General features: G+C 41.3%; 1 protein-coding gene across 4 annotated transcripts in view; it reads left to right on the top strand.

Moving 5' to 3' along the window:
* Window positions 1-292: 292 nt before the first annotated feature.
* Window positions 293-25,464, top strand: part of osbpl6 (oxysterol binding protein-like 6) — a 168,459-nt gene continuing 143,287 nt past the window's right edge. For 3 of the 4 annotated variants that reach the window (XM_072261786.1, XM_072261788.1, XM_072261784.1), the window contains exon 1: window positions 293-461. The gene's annotated coding sequence lies outside the window, so the exon portion shown is untranslated. Of the gene's footprint in view, window positions 466-25,464 lie in introns of all 4 variants that reach the window. The other variant, XM_072261785.1, reaches the window with a different exon arrangement.

Below are 25,464 nucleotides of genomic sequence, written 5' to 3'. Positions count from 1 at the left end.
ATTTCTGTGAACAGCTTAAAGCCACCAAAAACATTAAATCTGATAATCCAACAAATGACAAAGACTATACCAGCAGGCAGCAAGACATATTTATCATTAAGGTATTGGCATGATAATCCGGTCCAGGATAATCCAGTCCAGGATAATCCAGTCCAGAATAATCCACTTCGTTGTACCGGAGCCAAAAATCTAGTCCGATCCGATATCTGTATTCCAGTCCTGTGTTGTCTGCCGGCTGCCTGTCCCTCAGTATCACTGCAGGGAGGAGTGAGTAAGTGGGTGGGTGGATACATAGATGGTTGGATTGCAGCATATCAACGCTTCTCGATACTACGGGGCTGTGCGTCGACTGAAAGGTGTTTTCAGTCAAGAGCAACCGGGAGCCGGTTCATGTACCGCGACGGTCGGCTGAAGCGTGCTGCCGATCGGGGCGAATCAACATCTGTGCCGCGGTGTGTTTGGTAGGTACGTTTGCAACGGTTATGGAGGCTGAGTCTTCCCCCGTGTACTATGTGTGGCCTATCTTGCACCGTTACATGGCATTTGATTGTCAGTCGCTGTAATTCTAAACTTGATGTCTTTTGTTTGGCTGGTGCAAAGGCTGATTAGATGCCGGAAAGTTTCGGTTTACATTGTGTGAAGCTATAGAGCAAGGTGAATGTAAAGGTTACTGAAGACTGCAACTGGGATGCTGGATACAGCAAAACTAAGAACGGAGTCGGCAATGCAGATGCGGTAACGAACGGCAGGTTAAATACGAAATTCTTTAGAGGATAAGATGCTGGTATCGTGACAAAGCAAACAGCTGTATGTGGACAGTGACAATGTATAAACTAACTACTGAAATATTTTCATTGAATCATGCTGATATTCAAATCAAATTAAAAACGTTCTAAACACGAGTGACAAAACCTCAGTATAAAGTCTGTGAAAAGTGGAACCATTAATCATATATTAAGCCAGCTTTACAGGTTTGATAACTGAGAGAGAATTTAAATTAATCAAGAATTGTATGCAACTGCACACCTTGTTTTGATAATTTTGTATCATTTCCCTTAGAAAGATAGGAAAAGTCAAATATCAAACATCCAGAGGCCCTATTATGCAAAGTAGGATATTGAACTCATACTTGTGAATAATTTTTTTTTCAGAGCAGAGTATATTTATTCTCCTGTTTAAGCTTTTTTTTCCCCACCATGATTATTTATTTGTAATTTTAGCTAAGCAACGACTTTGATGAGGCATGTGATGTGATGTCATATTTTAAAAAATGTCCAAGTATTAAGATTTTCTTTGGGCTGTGAAGCTAAGCCAAAAATATATGGTAGATTTCTTAGCAAAAATAATATTGGGGGGAGAGAAAATATTATTAGAAGGATAAATATTTAATTATTTCTTTACAGCAAGCTCAAGACACAAATTTGTTAATGCAATATAAAGAGAGCTCAAAATGCATTGGCTGTTGCTGTCATCATATACTTGAAATTATATAGTGGCACTTCTGACAAGTAATCCAGGGCCTGCATTCTCCAAATACATCAGCAATTTATTTACTGCTGTGATACTGCAAATTTTCTAAATCTGTACACTGTATATTCTTCAAGGATTCATTATCAGATTCTCTGCTTTTTTTTGACATATTAATGACTTGGTCATGAGTATACAGGAATTTGTTGCAAATTTTACAAATTATACAAGACTCAGAAATGTATTTAATTGACCTTTAAGGGACATGGAATGATTGGTGAACTGGGCAGACATATGGTAAGTAACATTTAAAAAGCAGAAGCCTGATTGGTAGAAAGGAAATCATGAGGATAAATTAATGTATTGCAATTTGAACAGAGTCCTGAGCAAAACCTTGAGTTTATGTTTACAAGTAAATGAATTGAATTGACTTTATTTCTTACATCCTTCACATACATGAGGAGTAAAAATCTTTATGTTACGTCTCCTTCTAAATGTGCCATGTGCAATCATAGTAATTTATAATAAATAGAATGGCCAATGTAATATAGAGGACACACAAATCAGCGTGAGTTCATCAGTCTGATGGCCTGGTGGGAGAAGCTGTCCTGGAGCTTTTATACTGCGGTACCGCTTCCCGGATGGAAGTAGCTGGAATAGATTGTGGTTGGGATGACTTGGGTCCCCAATGATCCTACGGGCCCTTTTTACACAACTGTCCTTGTAAAGGCGGCAAGGTGAATAAAAGAGGGTTAATATTCTAAAAAGCATATTAAAATTCTTGCATTTAACTATCCTTGGCTTAGAGTACATGAACCAAGAGTTTTGTGTAAAAAATTCTAAATAGTGATTAGGTTGCTACGCAATGCATCATACTGTTAGGAAAGATATTGAGGCTTTGGAAAGGTTGCATGAGGGATCTACTAGAATACTGCCTGGTTTGAGGTTCTTGCAGTTGGGTGGGACAACAGGACAGGCAGATTTGTTCTTGGACCAAAGAGGTTAAAAGGAGATTTGATAGAGGTTTTCAAAAGAATGGTAGGTTTTGATAAGAAGCAAAGGTTTGCAGTGGTAGATGTTTTTACTGGGGATGTGAGTTTAAGCTAGTCATCAGAAAAGCAGAAATGAAATTGGAGAAGAACGTTGCACAGCAGTTCATGATTTGGAATGTACTGCCTGAAAGATGGTGGCAGCAGATTGAATAACATTGTTTAAAAATGACTTGATTAATTTCTCCAAAGGGAAGAATTGGTGTACTATTATAATAAGGAACCAGGACAAATGGTCAGCTTCTGAAGCAACTGCCATGGCAAGAGTGACCAAAATTACTACTTCTCGTTCTGTGACTTAAAGTAAAAGGTGCTATATGCAGTGGATTCCAGTTAATTGAGACACAGTACATTTTGGCCCAATTATGCAGCCGCCCCGATTAGCCGAAGATTCATGGAAATAGCTAAAAAACAAACAAACTACTATTTAACAGAGTAACAAATTATATATTTAAATGAAATACAGAACAAATTAGAACACTACCAATACTACTACAGTACTATAAAATTGTGTATTAGTTCCTAATAGTTATCAATGGAGAAACTGATTTAGTGTGCGCTGTTGCAATTGACTGTAAATGGAACAAAATCAGCACAGGTAATGCAGATAATGGGCTGCCTTCCTATAACGCTTTTGACATTTGTATCCTCCAAATCTTCATTGTTCTTGTAACATTCAAAATGATTGTTGATACCTTCAAATTCTTCATAGTTTCTAACTTGAAGTATTAAATTTTTTTTGTTTTCACTCCCAGCTGTTTCTGGCATCTCCAGGCCTGAACATTTGAAACCACAGTCACTGTACGTTACCATTTCAGAAGATTCATTTCTCACTTTATTAGATTATTAGAAAGACTGTTTCTCATGCATTTTAATGCAGATCTTTAATTGCTGATTGCAAATTCACCTGCGTCAAAGCAATCATTGATGAAGTTATGGGCTGTCTCTGATTGCATTGTCTGAGGTCAGCATTTAAAGCCTTTCCAAAAAAAATGCCAAATTCAGAAACTGAAGTATTAAACCCCTACATCAGTATGAAGAAAATCAGACTTTAATGGCTTGTTTAAGCTAGTCAAGGTAACAGCAAGAAAATAATATGAGATGATATCTTGGGCTGTCAAAGATGTAACGTGATGGGTATTTGCTAGATGCAGGACGTTCAGTCAGATCAACAGTTCCTTCTCTTTCATAAGCACAAACAAAACATCAAACACTAATCAATTTATATCAATATAAAAAATTGCAAAGCAGATTTAATGCTGATTGTATTTTGTAATATTTAGTCTTGATTTTTGAGCAATTTCTTTGCATTAATAATTCTGAAATTTAAAATTTGAAGGTTTACTGATGTTAAATATAAAGTAAATTCTAAGTAAGAATTGAGAAGTTTAATATTAATAAATTTCATATTATATCAGAGGTGTGGTTGGCAACTATTTCAGTTAGCAGTCAGAGAGCACCTTTGTAAATCTGAAAAGTGAGAGGCTGAAGAATTGCAGAATATACTGGAAAAGCTGCGTACTAGGCACCGTCTGTAGAAAGAGGAACAATCAGTGACCTGAAGCATTAACTGTCTCTCAGTGCTGGCTGATCTGCTGAGTTTTTCAGCATCTGCTTTTTAAAATGTTTGTTTGGTAATTGTTTATTAATATTGCATATTTCTAACCTTTCTCTCTGTCCCCAGTGCTAACCTTTTAGTTGCTGGTATGATGGTATGAGCATCTGCATAAGTCTGAAATTTCTTTTGTGTAGCTTCTTCTAACCAAGTTCATCTTAGGAAATGATCAGATTTATTTTCAATTTATCGCTGCTTGGTTTGGCCAGAAAAATATTTTAAATGAATGCATGTATTTATTTATTGAGATACAGCGTGGAATAGGCCTTTCCGGCCTTCTGAACCATGCCGCCCAGCAAGCCCCCGATTTAACCCTGGCCTAATCACGGGACAATTTACAATAACCAATTAACCTACCAGCCGAGATGTCTTTGAAATGTGGGAGAAAACCTATGTGGACATGGAGAGAAGGTACAAACTCCTTATAGGCAGCAGCGGAAATTGAACCCGAGTCGCCTGTACTGTAAAGCTACCATGCACATTTCTCCGAAGATGTAATGAACTTTCTAGACTTCTATATTGCAGAGCTTGCGTCTGAAAAGTCTTCACTCATTCAGAATATCTAACATTAGAGAAGAAATCATTTACCCATATGATAATGAGAAATGTTGTTTCTAATTTGACTCTCAAACTGATAAAAATGTGATTGATTGATGCACACCTCTCAGTGGGAAAAGCTGTTAGAGGCCTGAAAAGAGCTTTGTCTTGTTGTTGAGCATTTATGAAGATCAGATTTGCAGATAAAGAGTAGGCACAATACGTCACAGCCTTTTCAGGGGATGTTTAAATTTCATTTTAAGGAGGAATTGGGTCAATAAAAGACAAGGAAAGGACAGTGATTTGTAGTTTACATATCTGTTTATGAGTCATCTGTATTATGAAGATGTGTAAGCTAAAACCTGTTTCGTGAATAGAGTGGATAATCTGCTTACTTTCTCCTGATGCATCCAACTTCAGGAAGCCAGTCTTTAAACAATTCATTTCACTCCATATGCCCCAAGAAATGGCTGGCAGTAGTGTGCACTACAAAAACTGTGGGCCCAAAATTCTTCTGTTATTAGTAATAAAAGCTGGATTTGCAAGACTAACCCTGTTCCAACACAGTTAAAGTTGAGTTTATGGTTGTATGCAGTAGTACACGTGTCCATACATGCAGCTTGCAGCAGCAAGCATCGCAGGTACATAGCATTGGAGATAAGGATTTCACAAGAAAAAAACAAACACAAATTATTTAAGAAAGAACGTAATGAGAATTAAAAAAAACAAAGTCTATTGTAGAGCAAAGTGCTTGCAGTGTTATTATACTGAGGTAGTGATTGTGGTTGTGCAGTCTGGTTCACAAACCGCATGGTTGAATGGAAGTAGCTGTTCTTGAACCTGGTTGTGTGGGACTTCAGATTTCTGTACCCCCTGCCCGATGATAGCTGCGAGAAGGTGGTGTGGCCTGAATGGTGGGAATCTTTGATGGACGGTGGATACTTTTAGTGGGGAGGGATGTGTCCATGATGTATTGGGCTGAGTACACTACTCTCTGTAGTTTCTTACATTTCTGTGCATTTGAAAAGCTATAACAGGATAATTTTAAAGTGTTAGCGTGTGTGTCGGTAACATTACAAACGATTTTAACCTTCTAAGAGAATAGAGCCATTGACGCATCTTCTTTGTGATAACATCTATGTGCTCAGCCCAGGACATGTCATTGATATATTAATGTCCAAGAATTTAATCCTACTGACCCTTCTACCTCCGATCCATCAATACAGACTGGTCCATGTTCTCCTTCCTTCCCCTTCCTGAAGTCAACAATTACTTTAGTTTTACTGGTATTGAGCAAGAGATTGTTGTTGCTATATCACTCAGCCAGATCTCCTACCTTGCTCCTGTCTTGCTCTACTGATGTTGTTTCAACAAGTGAAAATTGTCTGCAAAGAAAGTGTATTGCCAGATCAATTTGCCTTTGATTGTCGGTCAGTAAGGTGCTGGAGGGAACCATGAGCAGCAGTAAAAAGAGGACCTGACCCACCAGTAATCTCACCATTGCCCGATTGTCCAGTGGATCGCTCCATTCCAGATCTCATCGCACTGTCGTGCAAAGTATGGATCAAGGAGCTGAACTCCAGACCTGTAAGTGACTGGACTTGATATCAAGGTCACATTTGACCAAGTTTGCATCAAGGAGCTCTGTTGAAACTGAAGTCAAAAGACAACAGTGAAATGACCTGATTGGTTTAGTTATATATTGGACCTTGGAACACTACAGCACAATACAGGCCCTTCAGCCCAAAATGTTCTGCTGACCCCTTAACATACTCCCAAAATCAATCTAACCCTTCCCTCCTACAAACAGCCCTTCATTTTTTCTTTCATTGATATGCCTATCTAAGAGTCTGTCAAATGCTCCTAATGTGTCTACCTCTATCACCACCTCTGGCACCTGCACCTGCCACTCTCTGCGTAAAAAAAAAAAAAAAAAACGCTTCCTCTGATATCCTCTTATACTCCTCTCCTAGCATCTTAAAGTTATACTCCCTTGTATTGCTGCCTTGGGATAAAGTCTCTGTCCATCCAATTAATCTCTGCCTTGAATCATCTTGCACACAACATTTTGCATAAAGGGTTGTGTTTGTCAGAGGTTGGTTATCTTTACTCCAGGACATCACTGTAGAGTTCCTCAGGGCAAGGTCCTGGGTTGAGCAAGTTTTAGCTGCTTCCTTGGTGACTTACCTTACAAACGGGGAGGTGGGGTGACCTTTGATGATGACACAGTGTTCTGTTTGCCTCACAAGTTCTCAGCTAACCAGGCAGCCTGTTCCCACATGCAGTAGGACCTAGACAGCATTTGGTGTTGAGCTGATAAATGGCTGATAACATTGTGCCACACAAGTTCCAGGAAGTGACAAATCCGGTAAGAAGGTAGGAATTCTGTGGTGAGTGACTGGTCTCCTGACACTGCAAAGCCTTTTCATCATTCATAAGACACAGCATAGAATGCGATGGATTCCTTTCCCCTCTCCTGAGTGCATGCCGATCCAATAACACTGAAGAAGCTCATTGCTGTTAAAGGCAAACCACACTGTGTAATTGGCACCGTGTGTACCACTTTAAACAGTCTTTCCATCCACTGCCAGTGCAGGTTGGCTGCGATATGCACTATTTACAACATGTACTGTAATTGCTTGTCTAGCCTACTCTGGAAAAAAATCTCCCAAATTTGTGAAGTCTTATCACTAAGATCAGAGGCTTCAGGTGTATGAGAACAACACTATCTACAGCATCCTACCATGTTGCAGGCTATATTGACGTGGAAATGTATCACTGACTATAGTTGGTTCTGAATCCCCCTGGAGATTCTTCCCAGAAGAATTGCACTTATTCAAGAACTGGCACATCATCTTCTTTCCAAGCACAATTAAAGATATCAGCCTTGTTGGTGACAGCTGCATTATGAAAAATTAATAAATCTGAGCGGTTAGAACATCCCTGATTATGTTGATCAATTGTTGGTACAGATTAGATAGGCTGAAAGTCTTTTTCATATTCAAGTTTTCTCACCGATTCTGACTTGGAATTTTTTTATACTTATGTTAAAGGTGCAGGGTAACGTTTAAGTTATATTTAATGCTTGTAGTAAAATCTCATGCAAAGTTTATTTTGGAATTACAATAAAATATTTTGTAGTTTTGATATTATCGCCCAGATTACGCACATCATGCAAGTTGGAAAAACTGAGCATCTCTGCAGATTTTTATATTTCTATCTGTTTCATTTGTTTGGTTTCATGATATGTATGTGAATACGTGGAATTGCTCTGCATTTAATCTGGGCACCAACCTTGCTGGCTTGGTACATGTGAGAGTGAAATTAATATTATTTTGAGCTCCTTCTATCTAGGGTGGTCAACAATTGTTGGATAATCAGGATCTTCCATTCATCCATGCAGGGAAAGAGTGTGGCAGCCTCTGGCAACAAGGATGATTGAATCAGAAAGAGATTATTCTGTACAAACTGAATGACTTCCTTAAGCTGATGTTACATGCATGTTAAAGATTGACTTGACAGAGTACTTACAATGACAGTGTTTCAATTCTGCGTAGGCCTGGGTTTCTGTCCCTGGTTTGGGCTGCCGGTTGATCTCATTTAGGGCAGAAGTAGTTATATCTAACTTTTTGCCAAGCCTTTTGTCTCTCAACTAAATTAGGTTTGCTCATTTGAGTGGAATCTCGAAGATGAAGGGTCTTTGTGGACAATGGTCACTTGTAGATTAACAACTCCAACTCACCACCCGACTGGGTGGGAAGGACCAGAGGTCGTGCCCACCCCTCATCCATCGGGTAATGTCATGCTTTTGACTCACACAAAGTTAGACTTTATCAGCTGTGTTCTTGATCAGGGCCTGAAAGGTGGTTACTGGAATCGTCATGGTTCTCTGGGGCTGCTTTAGGCTTTGAATCTCCCACTGACTTGGCAATGACACGCGGTCAGGTGGCACTGTGCAATGTTCACATCAGATGGGAATCTTGCTGGGAAAATGTGGAGCTGCTCCCCAGATGCTCCTTTACCTCTGCTCCACCGGAGGACATAACACTCGAAAGCCGAGCAATTAGGCCACCTTCCTGACCTGCTGTTCCAGCCATCCTAGAGCTGGCTGTGATGTGCCACCAAAGGCGGATCTCTGTCTCAGTACATTATTTGCAGGAAAATGGAGAAGAATATTGGAATAAGGATAAAAGGCCTAAAGGTTTAATCTTATCCCAAAGTCTTGGTGATAACTGGGTGAGTGAATGATAAGAGTCGCATTTTGAACAGCATTGAAGTATAATTCAGGACTACAGATTTTTCTGAGGTTCCAACTGCCCTACTGCAAATGATGTCTCAGTAGTTTTGTATTTTATCATGCACAAATGGAGCAGGAATAAGAGGGAGAAAGATATTATCAAGCCAGAGCACGATAGATAACAATTACTTAATTAAGGAGATTTAAAGAAATGAGAGATAAGTTTTGTTTGTCACATGTGGATCGAAGCATTCAGTGAAATGCATCGTTTGTGTCAACGACCAACACAGTCCAAGGATGTGCTGAGGGCAGCCTGCAAGTGCTGAGCACTTCCAACACAGCATGCCCTCAATTTACTACCCCTAACTTGTATGTCTTTGGAATGTGGCAGGAAAGTGGAGTACCTGTAGGAAACCCATACAATCATGGGAAGAGCATACAAACTCCTCACTGACAGCAAGACAATGAAACTGGATCACTGACACTGTAAAGTGATACGCCAACCGTTACGTTACCGTTCCACCCTAGTATTAAAATGGGTATTAATGGCTGCATATGGGTGCACTGTAAGTTACCTCTTAGGCTGGAGATACAAACTAGAGGATCTGGATATGGTTGAGAAAACCTAGAAAGAATTAATTCCTTATAAAATCAGAATTTATAGGAAGAAATAACAAAATCTATAAATATAGAAATTTTCTTGTAGTTTTTTCATGAAGGATGTGTATCAAATAAACCCCCTTTTCTTAATAAGTATTCACATCTTGACATTCTACGCATTATAGCTCAGGTTATAATGTACCAAAAATATAACTTACATTTTCTTTTACTTTGGCTAAATTCATCAAGCCACCAGAATCACACTTGTAGTTTCTGTACAAGCATTCGTTCCAAAATTGTATGTACTTGAAATGAGCCTTTACAAAGTGCTTGTGTTTGGTAGGGGTGGGGAGAAATGTGAAGGATTTGAGAAGAGAAAAGTGCATGATTGAATGGGATATAAGTATCATGTTGAATGGTGAGGGCGAAAGAATGACTTTGTATTCTGTTAGTCAGGTACTAGTGTAGCATAGCATCTACTTACTGTTACAGTATCTTCATTCGATCCTTTTAGTAGACAGTTTCCATATAATTACATAGTTCATCTCTTTTGATGTGCATTTTGACTTTCCCCTTTCCTAGTACTCGTAATTTAAGTGCTTAGCAGGTGTTACTTGAAAAACTTGAAATAATTAAACCTGCACAAATGAAGTGAACTGAGAATATTAAGTAAATAACTTGACCACAAGACACAGCCTAATGGAGTGAACTAGCAATATTGATGGTTAATTTGGTGAAACTAGCTATGGAGCATTAATTGCAGGTTGGTAAGTGCATGCAAGATACTGGTGTGTTTTGTAGTCAGGCACTTTGAAAGGGAGAAGTGCAAGATAATAGGCAAGAATGGAGGTTACAAACTTGGTCAGATTCTGCAGTAGAGAATATGGGGGAAATATCAAAATCCTTCAGAATATCAGGTAAATGTTCATGATAGAATGTGAAAGGTTTTTGGAAACTCATTCAAAAGTGAGTCAACCAAATTGCGTATCATTTTGTACAGAGAATTGGCACTTAATTCCGTGCTGTAGGAGCAGATGTTAGTACAGAAAAATAAATTACCTTATGAGGTCCCTCATGTCTGGGAAATAAGAATCATTTCAGCATTAATTAAATTAATTAGTGAAATCTTTAGCAACAATTCACATTCATGTATGACAATTGCAATGGAATCTTAAATATTTTTTCTAATTCTAGGCATCTGTATGATTAATTGTCACATTTGGTTCAGATTCACAAGGTTATTTCTTTTGCATTTCCATCATTTTACATGGTTGGGTCCTTGGAGGTACTTAAGTTCATTCGCATTTTCTCTAGAACAGGGGTTCCCAATCCTTTTTATGCCGTGGACCAATACCATTAAACAGGGTGTCTGTGGACCCCAAGTTGGGAACCCCTGCTCTAGAACATGAATGATGATTTTGATTGCATTTAATAAAACTATCAAATGTTACGGTATTTCCAGTAGTTACAAAATGACTAATAAGTCCTGGAGAAATGCAGAATGAAAAAGGTCCAGATCTACCGAGCTGGCTGTGACCATCAAATACCCATTTACACTAATCCTACTTCACACGTTCGCATTAATTAATCCCCCACTCCCCACCAACCCACAGATCCTACTATTCACTTATACACCTAGGGACAATTTATAGTGGCCAAATTCACCGACCAACCTGGCACCTTTAGGATGTAGGGAGAAACCAGAGGACTGGCAGAAAGCCACATGATCATGGAGAATTTGCACACTCCGAATGGGCCTCTGGCTCAGTGAGGTAGCAAGTCTGTTAGCTCTGCCACTGTGCCAGCCACTTCCTTAATATTCACGATGTCTGAGTTCCAGAGACATAGACAGGGTTGACAGGGAGTATCTTTTTCCCAGGGTAGGAATGGCTAATACCAGAGGGCATTCATTGAAGGTGAGAGGGGCTAGGTTCAAAAGGGATGTGAGGGGTAAGTTTTTTTTTACTCAGAGTGGTGAGTGGCTGGAATGTGCTGCCTGATGGGGTGGGTAGAGGGAGATACATTGGAGGCTCTAAAGAGATGTTTAGATAAGCATATGAATATAAGGAAGATGGAGGGATATGGACAGGGATTAGTTTTTGAGTAAGAATTTACTTTTTTGCTGGTTGAACACATCGTTGTGAGTCGAGGGACCTGACCCTGTGCTGTATTGTTCTATGTTCTATATGCCTTTAGGTGAGGGCAGTTGGCATGCTTTTAGTGAATTACATAAACCTGCCTGACCTGATCATCTATTGTCCTGTCTGGGAACCACTTAGATCAGGGGTCCCCAACCTTTTTTGCACTGTGGACCGGTTTAACATTGACAATATTTTTGTGGACCAGCCGACTGGGGGTTGGGGAGGTGTTCAAGTAGGGTTAAACTCACTTCAACATGTCTTTTACAGTTAGGGTTGCCAACTTTCTCACTCCCAAATAAGGGACAAAATTAGCAGTCAAATCCCGGGACACTTTACCCCAGGAGAGACTAACATGACCATGAAGCCTTGTGTGGGCACCTGTGTGCGCATGCGCGTACCTGCCGATTTTTTTCTCCCACAAATCGGTTTTGCTTTCATCTTCCCGACTATACTGTATGTACATTATTTCTACTTTATATAGGCTGTGTATTTATCACATCATTCCTGCTTTTACTATATGTTAGTGTTATTTATTTTCGGTTTTATGTGTTATTTGGTATGATTTGTTAGGTTATTTTTTGGGTCTAGGAATGCTCAAAATGTTTTTCCATATAAATTAATGGAATTGCTTCTTCGCTTTACACCATTTCAGCACAAAAGGTTTCATAGGAACGCTCTACCTTAACGGGGGAAATACGGGGCAAACCAATTTAGCCCAATATATGGGATGTCCCGGCAAATACAGGACAGTTGGCAACTGTATGTTCAAGTTCAACAGTGTGTGACAGAGAATGAGGAAAGGTGCAGTTGACTCATGTCGTTTCCTCGCGGCCCAGTAGCACATGCTTTGCTGCCTGGTACCGGTCTGCAGCCCGGTGGTTGGGGACCGCTGACTTAGACCATTTACGATTGATCCACAGTTCATTGACCAGCTTGAACTGTTGTCGGGAGCCACAATTAATTGCAGTGAGAGAGAGGCCATGCTGTTTGGCTCAACCAAACCTCTATTCCCTTCAACTTCAATTCAGATTTGAAAATTGCAAAAATCACTCCATTTTTTAAGAAGGGAGGGAGGTTAAAAAAAGGAGATTATAAGCCAGTTAGCCTGCCTTCAGAGTTCAAAAAGTACTTCAAAAGTTCAAAGTAAAATTTATTATCAGAGTACATACATGTCACCACTTAAAACCCTGAGGTTCTTTTACTGCAGGCATACTTAGCAAATCTATAGGACAGTAACTGTAAACCGAATTGTAAACTGTAAATCGGGTACTGTAAATTGCAAACAACTGCAAATACAGATAATAAATAACTAAATAGCAATAAATAACAAACATGAAATAACAAGATAAAACAGTCCTTAAATGAGTGTGGTTATTCCCTTTCCTTCAAGAGCCTGATAGTTGAGGGGTAGTAACTGTTCTCGAACCTGGTGGTGTGAGTCCTGAGCCACCTGTCCCTTCAGATGGATGGCAGCAGTGAGAAAAGAGCATGGCCTGGGTGGTGGGGATCTCTGATGATGGATGCTTCTTTCTTCCGGCAATGTTTCCTGTAGATGTGTTCAATGGTTGGGAGGGTTTTACCCGTGCTGTACTGGGCCGAATTCACAACTATTTTATAGGATTTTCCACTCAGGCCATAATGCAGCTGGTCAGCACACTTTCCACCGCACACATATAGAAGTTTGCTAAAGTTTTTGATGGCATGGTGAATTGCCACTGACTCCTGAGGAAACAGAGTTTGGGAAGATGTTAGAGTCCATTACTAAGGATGGAGTTTCGGCTTGTTGGAGGCGCATGATAAAATAAGCTGAAGTCACTATGACTTCATTAAGGGGCAATTTCAAAGTTCAAAGTAAATTTATTATCAAAGTACAAATATGTCATCATATACTACCGTGAGATTCATTTTTTTTTGTGGGTGTTCACAGTAAATACAAGGAACCACAATAGAATCAATAAAAAAACTGCACACATGACAGACAATCAGTGTGCAAAAGGCAACAAACTGCAAATACAAAATGAAAAAAAAAACAATAAATATCGAGAACATGAGATGACGAGTCATTGAAAGTGAAGCCATAGGTTGTGGGGACAGTTCAGTGATGGGGTGAGAGAAGTTTATTTTTTATTTATTTTGAGTTCCAGCCCAACGAACCCGTGCCTTCCAATTGCACCCAGGTGACCAATGAACCTACTAACCCGTATATCTTTGAAACGTGGGAGAAAACCAGAGCACCCAGAGGGGACTGGTGTGGTCACAGGGAGAACATATAAACTGTTAGAGACAGCGGCTGGTATTGATCCTGGGTCACTGGTGCTGTAAAGCAGTGTGCTAACTACTATGCTACTGTGCCAGCCCAAATTGTCCCCTCTGGTTGAGGGATAATAACTGTTCCTGAACCTGGTGCTGTGGGTCCTGAGGCCCGTGTGCCTGCTTCCTGATGCAGCAGCGAAAGGAGAGCATGGCCTGGGGTAGGGGGTCCTTAAAGATGGATGCTGCTTTCCTGTGACAGCGCCCCGCCTAGACGTTCTCAGTAGTGGGGCTTTAGACGTGATGGACTGGACTGTATACCAAAAGTTTCTTCAGGTGTAAAAGAGTAGACCACTGGAAAACGATGCTGGAGAGGTAGTAATGGGGGAAAGCAAAATGCGGATGAACTGAATAAGTATTTTGCTTCAGTCTTCACTGTGGAAGACACTAGCAGTATGGTGGAATTTCCAGGTGTCCGGGGTCATGAAGTGTGTGAAGATACCATTACTAGAGAGAAAGTTCTTGGGAAACTAAAAGGTCCGATGGTAGATAAGTCAGCTGGACCAGATGGTATACATCCCAGGGTTCTAAAAGAGGTAGCTGAAGAGATCATGGCAGGATTAGTAATGATCTTTCAAGAATCACTAGATTCTGGAATAGTTCCGGAGGAATGGAAAATTGCAAATGTCTCTCCACTCTTCAAGAAGAGGGAGAGGCAGAAGAAAGGAAACTATAGGCCAGTTAGTCTGACCTCAATGGTCAGGAAGTAGTTGGAGTTTATTGTTAAGGATATAGTTTCAGGATACTTGGAGGCATATGATAAATTAGACTGTAGTCAGCATGATTTCCTCAAGGGAATCGGTTGATATTATGTACTTGGATTTTCAGAGGCCTTTGACAAGTTGCCACACATGAGGCTGCCTAACAAACATACTAGCAGGGATAAAGCAGCGGCTGATTGGCAGGAGGCAAAGAGTGGGAATAAAGGGAGCCTTTTCTGGTTTGCTGCCTTTGACTAGTAGTGTTCCACAGAGGCCTGTGTTGGGACCAATTCCTTTTTTACGTTATATGTCAATGATTTGGATGATAGAATTGATTGCTTTGCTGCAAAGTTGTGGACGATACAAAGATAGGTGGGGGGGGCAGGTAGTTTTAAGGAATTAGGATACAGAAGGTGTTAGACAGATTAGGAGAATGGGCAAAGAAGTGGCAGATGGAATACAGTGTTGGGAAGTCTGGTCATGATCTTTGGCAGAAGAAATAAAAGGGTAGATTATTTTATAAATGGAGAGAAAATTCAAAAATCTGAGGTGCAAAGGGACTTGGGAGTCCTCCTTTAGGATTCCATAAAGGTTAATTTACAGGTTGAGTCTGTGGTGAGGAAGGCAAATGCAATGTTAACATTCATTTCAAGAGGAATAGTATATAAAAGCAAAGATGTAACGTTGATAGTTTATAAAGCACTGATGAGGCCTGACTTAAAGTATTGTGAACAGTTTTGGACCCCTTACCTAAGAAAGGGTGTGCTGACATTGGAGAGGGTTGAAAGAATGTTCACAAAAATGATTCCAGGATTGACCAGCTTGTCACATGAAGAAAGTTTGATGGCTCTCTGCCTGTATTCACTAGAATTCAGAAGAATGAGGGGTGACATAATTGAAACCTATTGAGTGGTGAAAGGACTTGATAGAGTGGATGTGGAGAGGATGTTTCCGATGGTGAGAGTGCATAGGAGCAGATGGGACAGCCTCAGAATAGAGGGGCATACTTTTAGAACAAAGTTGAGGAATTTCTTTAGCCAGAGCGTGGTGAATCTGTAGAATTCGTTGCCACAGGTGGCTGTGGAGGCCAAGTCTTTACGTATATTTAAGGTAGAGGTTGATAGATTCTTAATTGGTCAGGGCATGAATAGATACAGAGAGAAGGCAGGAGATTGGAGCTGAGAGGGAAAATGGATCAGCCATGATGAAATGGTGGAGCAGACTCGATGGGCAAGATGGCCTAATTCTACTGCATCTTGTGGTATCCATGACTTTTTATAGGCTTTCGTTCAAGGGAATTGGTGTTTCTATGCCAGACCATGCTGCAACCACCATGCATTTTAGAAATTTGTCAGAATTTTAGATGACACGCCAAATCTTTGCAAACTTCTCAGAAAATAGACGTGCTGCTGTGCTTTCTTTGTAATGGCACTTGCGTTGCCGGACCCAGAACAGATCCAGCAAAGTTGCTGACCCTCTCCACCACTGAGCCCCTGATGAGGACTACTCATGGACCTCCAGTTTCCTCCTCCTGTCATCAATAACCAGCTCTTTGATTTCATTGACATTGTGTGAGAGGTTGTTATTGTGGCACAATTCAGCCAGAGTTTCGATTTCCCCTCACCTGCTGATTTGTTACCCCCTTTGATTTGTCCAATGACAGTGGCTGTCAGCAAACCGAAGTATGGCATTGGAACTATGCTTAGCCACTCAGTCATAAATACAAAGACAGCAGAGCAGGAAGTGAAGCATACAGCCTTGTGGTGTACCTGTGTTGATGGAGTTTGTACAGGAGATATGGAGGATGCTAGTCTAATCACAGGCCAATTCACAATGACCAATTAACCTACTAACAGATATGTGTTTGGACTGTGTGAGGAAACTGGCATGTTGCATGGGGAGAACATACAAGCTACTTACAGACAGTATAGGAATTGAACTCCGACCTTCGGAACGCCCCAAGCTGTAAGAGCATCACGCTAACTGCTACACCACCGTGGCCTGATGCTGGCCTTGGTGAGACCTCAGAGGAGGTTCATAAGAATGACTCCGGGAATGAATGGGTTGATGTATGCGGAGTGTTTGATGGCTCTGGGCCTGTACTCACTGGTTTAGAAAAATGAGGGGGGTCTCATAGTAACCTATCAAATATTGGAAGGCCTAGATAGAGTGGATGTGGATGTTTCCAGTAGTGGGAGAGTCTAGGGTCAGAGAGCACACCCGCAGAATAGAAAGATGTCATTTAAGGACAAATCTCTTGAGCCAGAGTGCGATGAATATGTGGAACTTATCACCACAGACGGCTGTGGAGGCCAAATCATTGAGTATATTAAAAGCAAACATTGATAGGTTCTTGCTTAGTAAAGACATCAAAGGATACGGGGAGAAGGCAGGAGAATGGGATTGAGAGGGATAATAAGTCATCCATGATGGAATGACAGAACAGGCTCAGTGGGCCAAATGGCCTAGCTCTGCTCCTATCCCTTATGGTGTCAGTACTTGAAAGTGCTGGAAGTCTGGTTCAGAGGAGTTGGGTATTGTGGCAAGAATTGGCTGTAGTAAAATAGGAAAATAGAAATTTGGACTGTTGGAGCAGTGTTGTTTCTCAATGACAAGCAAGAACCCTGGTCATTAGATGTGAGATTCTGTTGGTACAGATGTGCCCTGGAGCCCTGACAGTCAAACAATCCATTGTCTCTTTCTCCCAGAGATCCAGAATGGATGATGGATCCTTTCTTGCTCAGCTCTCTTTTTTTGGCTTGTCCCTTTAGGTCAGGGGTTCCCAACCTGGGGTGCACAGACTCCTCAGTTAATGGTAGGGGTCCATGTCATAAACAGATTGGGAACCTCTGCTTTAGGTATGTAGTATTGAGTGGTTCGGAAAGGAACTACTGAGAGAGCACTGTCAGTGAATTTCTGCCATACTTCTTTGTAATTTTGTGGTAAATCTGCATCTGTTAATAATTAACCTGACCCCCCGCAAAGACCTTGCTATTAAATATTTGGGTGGTCTGATAACAAGCTATAGCCTGTAGTTTGAACATCTTTTTCTCATCACTCTGATTCCTTTCTGTTTATTTCCCATTCTCAGCTTTTTATACAAGTTAAAACTTGCTCAGTCTGCACGTTTCAGTTTTAAAGAGGCCTCCGGTTTGGACGAGTTTGTTAATCTTTGACTGAGCAAGCATCACAAGGCATTGTTCCATTTAGAAAGGAATTGTGAGGAGAAGCTTGTATTACAAATCATTTGAAATGCTTCATTTCAGAAAAGATGATTCAAAATTAATTTGTTACTTTCACACTGCCCCTTACTTCCTCCTACCTTCTCACTCACTTTGCCAATTTTGAGTAACCTGTTTAATCCCTTAACCATCAGCATCCTGTCAGTGTATTGTCACTGAACACTACGAACAATCTCCTTTTATTTCAAGGCAACCTAGGGTCTTTCACTTCGAACTGCATGCACCCTCTCTGCCTTTTCAAATTCGTTTCAGTCTTTTGCCTTAAAATTAATTTACGTGTTTTGAATAAGATACCAAATTAGAATGAGGACAGGAACATTGTTGGCAAACCCACTCTTTGAAACCTTCCTATTTATCTCTTCCCACTCTTTGTGATTCCACCCACCCTTCCTTTGCAGCTGTTGTTAAGTACAATTCCTCTCTGATTTATATTATGGTGGTAATTTAGTTCTGAATCATATTTTCTCAAATGAAGCATCTTGTTTTGAAGTGATGTGAGCGGTGCTGCTTCCTTCCTATCCTGTTAAAATAGAACAATGCTTGGTGCTGCACGACCTAGTCAAAGGCTTATAAAACTCATCCAAATTAAAGCCCTCTTTGAAATTAAATGTGCACTAGGAGCAAATTTGAACTTGCATAATGGAATAATTTTTAAGGCAAATAGCACGATAACTTTGATTTTTATTTACAAAGAATAGCTTGGGATTTGGTCTGGTCCATTAATTCAAGAAAACTATGCAACAGCTGTTGCCGTACAATAGGACTAACCATGCATGCCATACTAAAGTCAATGAACTGCAGGTGCAAGTGTGATTTCCCAGCTGTGCAAATACTGTTTGAAATTAACCTGTAGTTTCATATTCTTAAAGTAGCAATCTCAGTTAAACTTTCTGTTCCAGATGTCTTAATTTAGAAAAAGATCATTCGCTGCCACTGTGCTTTCTTTGTAAAAGTTCAGAGTGGAGAAAGTGCGACAATATGCTTGGTTTGAAACAATTACCAGATGCCATGACTAGAATTGCCTAAGCTTGGGAACATTGTGTGTACCATATAATTTTCAGTTTTGAAGCTCAAAGCTGCCATCTGCAAGGTTCTTCTTCTTCTTCTTCGTCTTGTTTTACGGCGGTTGGCACCCAGCTGAGTGGTGGATTACTGCCACTTCTGCAAGGTTAAATTAGTTTCTTACTCTCCGGATTAACTTGTTCAAGTAACAGACAAATCTGCGATAAGATGCCTCAGCTTGAAAGCTTGTAGATTTTGAATAAAATCTACAAATGCACAACTGTGATGTATAAGAATATCAAAGGCATAAACGAAACATGAATACATGATACAGATAAACAGCCAAGCATTCAGGTAACCCTCTAAATTTAGAGGTATCTGGAAGGTTAAAATTAAGCACGTAGAAAGTGGAGAGCTTCTGGTTGGTTATTTTAATATAAAAAAGGGTAAGAACACTGACTACTACAGATTCTAGATCATAATAGGAAGGCGGCGAGGTTGAACTGTTAGAGTAGACAAAAGCAGCAAAGTGAAATACAAATTAATCAAATATAAGTGGCACTCAAAAATATTCCAAAGTCAAAGTTAGTAAATGAATGGATAGTTACCTAACTGTTTTGTGCAGTTGAGAAACTGATGAAGGCACACTGATCTTGACCTGGACTCGAAGGTGATCTGGATAATATACAGGCTACTGACACATAATGCTTTCAGTAAAGAATGATTATGATTCAGCATTCAGAAATAACTAAATGGCAGTTGCATAATTTTATAAAAGGCTAACTTCAAGGATTTAAGGGAGCAAGTACAGGTATAATGGTGGACAGTGGGTGTGGGGAAAGATATAGAAACTTGCTTAACACAAGGATGCAACTGTAAATACTTGAAAATCAAGAGAAAAACAGGTTCTGGAAACATGAACTGAAAACAAATTTTTGAAAGCTCAGCAGGTCGGACAACATATGCAGAAAGAAACATTTCTAGATGGGTGACATTTCATCAGACTTGAGAAAGAGAGGAACAAGCTAACTTCTGTAGCAGCAAAGCTAAGGAGGGAGATTGATGGGAAAAAAAGGGAATTTCTCTGATTAAGAGGTAAAGAAAAAAAATGATAGAAGGCACAAATTGTTTTTGTGTAGATGGCCAGAAAGAGCCGTGTTAACTAAAGTTGGAGAGTTTGATTTTGAATCTAGAAGGATACAATGTGCCCAGATTGGAAGGACAAGGTGTTGTTGCTCGAGCTTGCATTGTGCCTCATTGTAACAGTGCACAGTCATAGACAGGTCAGAGTGGGGTGGTGAATTAAAGCAGGAGGCAGTTGGAAGCTCGGTCAATCTTGTGGTCTGAGCAAAGGGGCTCCAGGAACTGTCACCATTGGTTTCTTCAGTATACAGCGGGGCACATTGTGAACCCCCAGGCAGTACATTGGAAGAAATGCAAGTGAATAGGTACTTCACCTGGAAAGAATGTTTGGATCCCTGGATGGTGGGAAGGTAAAAGTATAAGTGTTGCATCTCCTCTTTCCAGGGAGCAGTAGGTTGAGACAGAAGAGCAGAGGAGTTGTGAAAGGTGCCATCTTTATGAAATATGAAAAAGGAGGTGAATATGTGTCTGGTAATGGAACCAACTTCCTCCAGTCCCAGTCTGTGAAGGATAATTAATTGATTGCAAAGGCTAGTACGGAGGAATGTAAGGATTGGGAACCCAGTTCTTGTCCTGTCCAGGAGGAGATGGAATAATGCATACACTGAGCATCTGGGATAAATGCACCTTCCTAGATTAGATGAAGATTGCCCATTTCAGTTTACGGGGCTGAACTGAAGAGATAGTCTGAACATTGTCAGTTCTGTGGTGGGCTGAATGATGTACTAACAGATTGTTTAATTTGTGGAATCTTACAAGAAAGCATTCAGAAACAGTTCCTAGCTGAAGCACAACTCACATTTACAAGAACATTTGTATGGACACAGCAGCCAGAGTTGCAATTGCTTTGCAGTCAGGAATGAAAATGAGCGTGAACAAACTTGTGACATTTAAACGGAAACCAGGCTGGCCAAACCGTGTGGCAGGGCTCACATACACCAGACCAATGCATGTTTAAAAGCGAAACCTGTAGAAAATGCTGCAATGTAGGACACGAACAAAGAGCATGTTGGGCAGGGAAAGTAAATGAACTGCTCAGGGGAGAGAAAAAGATTTAAAAAGTCAAGTTGCAGTTTCACAAAGAGCAGTAATCTGCATGCTGGTGATGAAAAATCTGATAATGATGAGAGTGACGCAGGACTGGGAGGTCCTGAAATTTATAGTGTGACGACTAACAAGAGGCAGGCAATACGGCTTATACCAGAAGTGTACGGCAAATTAATTAAAATGGAACCGAACACTGGCTCAGCTGTTTCAGTCATTCCACAAATTGAGTTTGAACGACTTTTCAAAGATACCGCAGTCTGCAGATATGCAGCTAAGAACTAATATTGGAGAAGACCTAACCCCTATGGGAATGCCATTCGTAACAGAGAAATATAACAACCAACAAGCTGCATTGGGTGTGTACGTGGTAAAAGCAGAAAGGCCAGCATTGTGGGGACAAGACTGGCTGAGATAACTACAACTTGATTGGAGATCCATCCAGTATTTGTATGCCATAGCCCCTGCAGTGGAATCAACTGAATTAAGAAAGGTACTGGATGATGCCACAGCAATCTTGGAGGATGGCATTGGGAAAAATCAAAACATATCAAGGGTAAAATAATGTTAAGTGAAAATGCCACATTTATGTTTTACAAAACCCATCCGGTTCCTTATACCATCCATGATAAATTAGCCAGTGAGCTAGATCGCTTGAAGGCTGAAGAAATTCTTTCCAAGGTAGAGTAGAGCCTATGGGCAGCCCCGGTGCTCCCTGTTGCCAAGAAGGATGGGTCTGCCAGGATCTTTGGTAATTTTAAGGTCACCATCAACCCAGTACTGAAAATAGATCCTCTGCACGGGTTCGACGATATCCTTCAAAACCTTTCTGGAGAAAATACTTCAGCTAAGAGGACTTAGCTGAGGCTTACCTACAGATGCAGATGCATGAAGAGTCTATAGTGCATCTCACCTTAATCACTCACAAAGGGTTTTACTGGTGTAATAGGCTGATTTTTGGAGTAATGTCTGCACCTGCATTCTGGCAGAAAGCTATGAACCAGGTGCTGCAATGCTGCCCAGGCACTCAGTGTTACCTGGATGACATCATTGTGACTGGTGAGGAACATCTCCAAAGCAGCAAGACAGCGTTAAAAAGATTGGAAGATTATGGGCTCAGAGCACGACACATTAAATGTGAATTCTTTAAATCAAGCATCACTTGCTCTGGTTACATCATTGACGCATAAGAATTACGCAAGTGTGCTGAGAAAGTTCAAGCAGTGGTGGATGCCCCACGGTGTCACAGCTGCAGACCTTTCTAGGATTTGTCAATCACTACAACAGGTTCCCACCAAGCCTGGCTACTATGCTCCACCCCTTGAACTCATTGCTACAGGTCTGGAGGAAATAGCAAAGGACAAAACAGTGTGCAATGGCTTTCCAAAAGGTAAAGGAAATGGTGACATCAGACACTATATTCCCACATTTCGCTCCACATCATCCAGTGAAGCTTGCCTGTGACATCTTGCCTTGTGCTATAGCTGCAGTTATGTCACATGTGAGTGATAGAAGTGAATGCCCCATAGGCTTTGCATCACGTTCCCTTACCACTGTACGGAAGGATTATACACAGACTGACAGAGGCCTTGAGTCTGATTAGGGGTGTAAAGCGTTTCAACCAGTACTTGCATGGGAGAGAGTTTACCCTCATTACTGATCATCAACCACTAGTGTCCATTTTCAGTTCACAGAAGAGTGTTCCTCTAACAACAGCAACACGAATGCAGAGAATACAGATTTATTACATCTTCACTCTTCCACCCAGCTATACCCAGAAAGGTTTCCAGAGTCAAAGGCACACTGTGAGCAATGTCAGCAGAGCATACTACACTGCCACTGAATCAGAAGCTCACTATCTTCCTCCTTGCGTATCGCAATGCAGCACACTCCAGACCCAACAACTCACCAGCTAGGCTGTTCCTGGCTCATGCTTGGACCTCCTCAAACCAAATCTCAGAAGGAGAGAAACAGCTGAGACAAATTGAACCTCCTTGCTTGAGAAGCTTTCAATGTTTCACTGCTAAACAAGCAGTCCTGGCGGGAATCACTGCAAAGGTCATGAAAAGCGGGCACTTGGAAAGATTAGGGACAGAAATGGACCACTCTCCTAGACAGTGGAGATTGCATCTGATGTAATCTGGAGATGACACAAAAATCAATTGAGAGCAGAGTCAATTGTTAGAGAAGAAAGATGTCCAGAGCTGTCAGAACCACTTCTTTAGTCTCAGAGTCAACTACAACCACCATTGAGGAGACCCTAGAACCTAAGATTGTTTCACAGCCACAAGTCTCGCCTTCAAGCTGAGTGATCCCCTTGTCAGGAAAGACATTACCTCGCAAGAGTAAGAAATACATATACATGCATACATACACCCATTATGTCTCGACCCGAAACGTTGACTGTAGATGCTGCCTGGCCTGCTGCGTTCCACCAGCATTTTGTGTGTGTTGCTTGAATTTCCAGCATCTGCAGATTTCCTCGTGTTTACCCATTACATGTATTCAATACATATTTGAGTTGAAATCATTCTATACTGAGTTGGAATTTATAGCTAAGCAGGGAGAAATTTAGTGTATGTAATATATGAGTATTGTAACTATATTGTTTGATTAAGCATTCTTTCTTGTTTACATAATTCATTATGGATTTATATGTATGAAGTACAGGAATGGCATAAGTCATTATGCCTCCATGTCATAAGTGAGTGCCTCACTAAAGTAAAACGAACTAGATATGTTTTCCCGGGCTCCAATGTTTTTCTTTTAATTAATTTCTGGAGTTGCAAAACATAACAAGACTCTCTACTAACACACATAAAAGTTGCTGGTGAACGCAGCAGACCAGGCAGCATCTGTAGGAAGAGGTGCAGTCGACGTTTCAGGCTGAGACCCTTCGTCAGGACTAACTGAAGGAGGAGTGAGTAAGGGATTTGAAAGTTGGAGGGGGAGGGGGAGATCCAAAATGATAGGAGAAGACAGGAGGGGGAGGGATAGAGCCAAAAGCTGGACAGGTGATAGGCAAAAGGGGATACAAGAGGATCATGGGAGAGGAGGTCCGGGAAGAAAGATGGTGGGGGGGGACCCAGAGGATGGGCAAGAGGTATATTCAGAGGGACAGAGGGAGAAAAAGGAGAGTGAGAGAAAGAATGTGTGCATAAAAATAAGTAACAGATGGGGTACGAGGGGGAGTTGGGGCCTTAGCGGAAGTTAGAGAAGTCAATCTTCATACCATCAGGTTGGAGGCTACCCAGACGGAATATAAGGTGTTGTTCCTCCAACCTGAGTGTGGCTTCATCTTTACAGTAGAGGAGGCCGTGGATAGACATGCCAGAATGGGAATGGGATGTGGAATTAAAATGTGTGGCCACTGGGAGAGCCTGCTTTCTCTGGCGGACAGAGCGTAGATGTTCAGCAAAGCAGTCTCCCAGTCTGCGTCGGGTCTTGCCAATATATAAAAGGCCACATCGGGAGCACCAGGCGCAGTATATCACCCCAGTTGACTCACTGGTGAAGTGTTGCCTCACCTGGAAGGACTGTTTGGGGCCCTGAATGGTGGTAAGGGAGGAAGTGTAAGGGCATGTGTGGCACTTGTTCCGCTTACATGGATAAGTGCCAGGAGGGAGATCAGTGGGGAGGGATGGGGGGGACGAATGGACAAGGGAGTTGCGTAGGGAGCGATCCCTGCAGAATGCAGAGAGAGGGGGGGGAGGGAAAGATGTGCTTAGTGGTGGGATCCCGTTGGAGGTGGCGGAAGTTACGGAGAATAATATGTTGGACCCGGAGGCTGGTGGGATGGTAGGTGAGGACTAGGGGAACCCTATTCCTAGTGGGGTGGCGGGAGGATGGAGTGAGAGCAGATGTACGTGAAATGGGGGAGATGCGTTTAAGAGCAGAGTTGATAGTGGAACATTCTTTCTCTCACTCTCCTTTTTCTCCCTCTGTCCCTCTGAATATACCTCTTGCCCATCCTCTGGGTCCCCCCCCCTTGTCTTTCTTCCCGGACCTCCTGTCCCATGATCCTCTCGTATCCCCTTTTGCCTATCACCTGTCTAGCTCTTGGCTCTATCCCTCCCCTTCCTGTCTTCTCCTATCATTTTGGATCTCCCCCTCCCCCTCCAACTTTCAAGTCCCTTACTCACTCTTCCTTCAGTTAGTCCTGATGAAGGGTCTCGGCCTGAAACGTCGACTGCACCTCTTCCTACAGATGCTGCCTGGCCTGCTGCGTTCACCAGCAACTTTTATGTGTGTTGCTTGAATTTCCAGCATCTGCAGAATTCCTGTTGTTTGCGTTTAAAGACTCTCTACTCTCCACTAAGCTTGTTTACAAAGCTGGTCGTTAGACAATACTTGGTTTAACCTCAAGATGATTATTA

This window comes from Mobula birostris, chromosome 6 (genome assembly GCF_030028105.1).
Source record: "Mobula birostris isolate sMobBir1 chromosome 6, sMobBir1.hap1, whole genome shotgun sequence".
NCBI classification, from domain to species: Eukaryota; Metazoa; Chordata; class Chondrichthyes; order Myliobatiformes; family Myliobatidae; genus Mobula; species Mobula birostris.
Note: the sequence above shows the minus strand (reverse complement) of the source record. Positions and strands in the feature narration are given on the sequence as shown.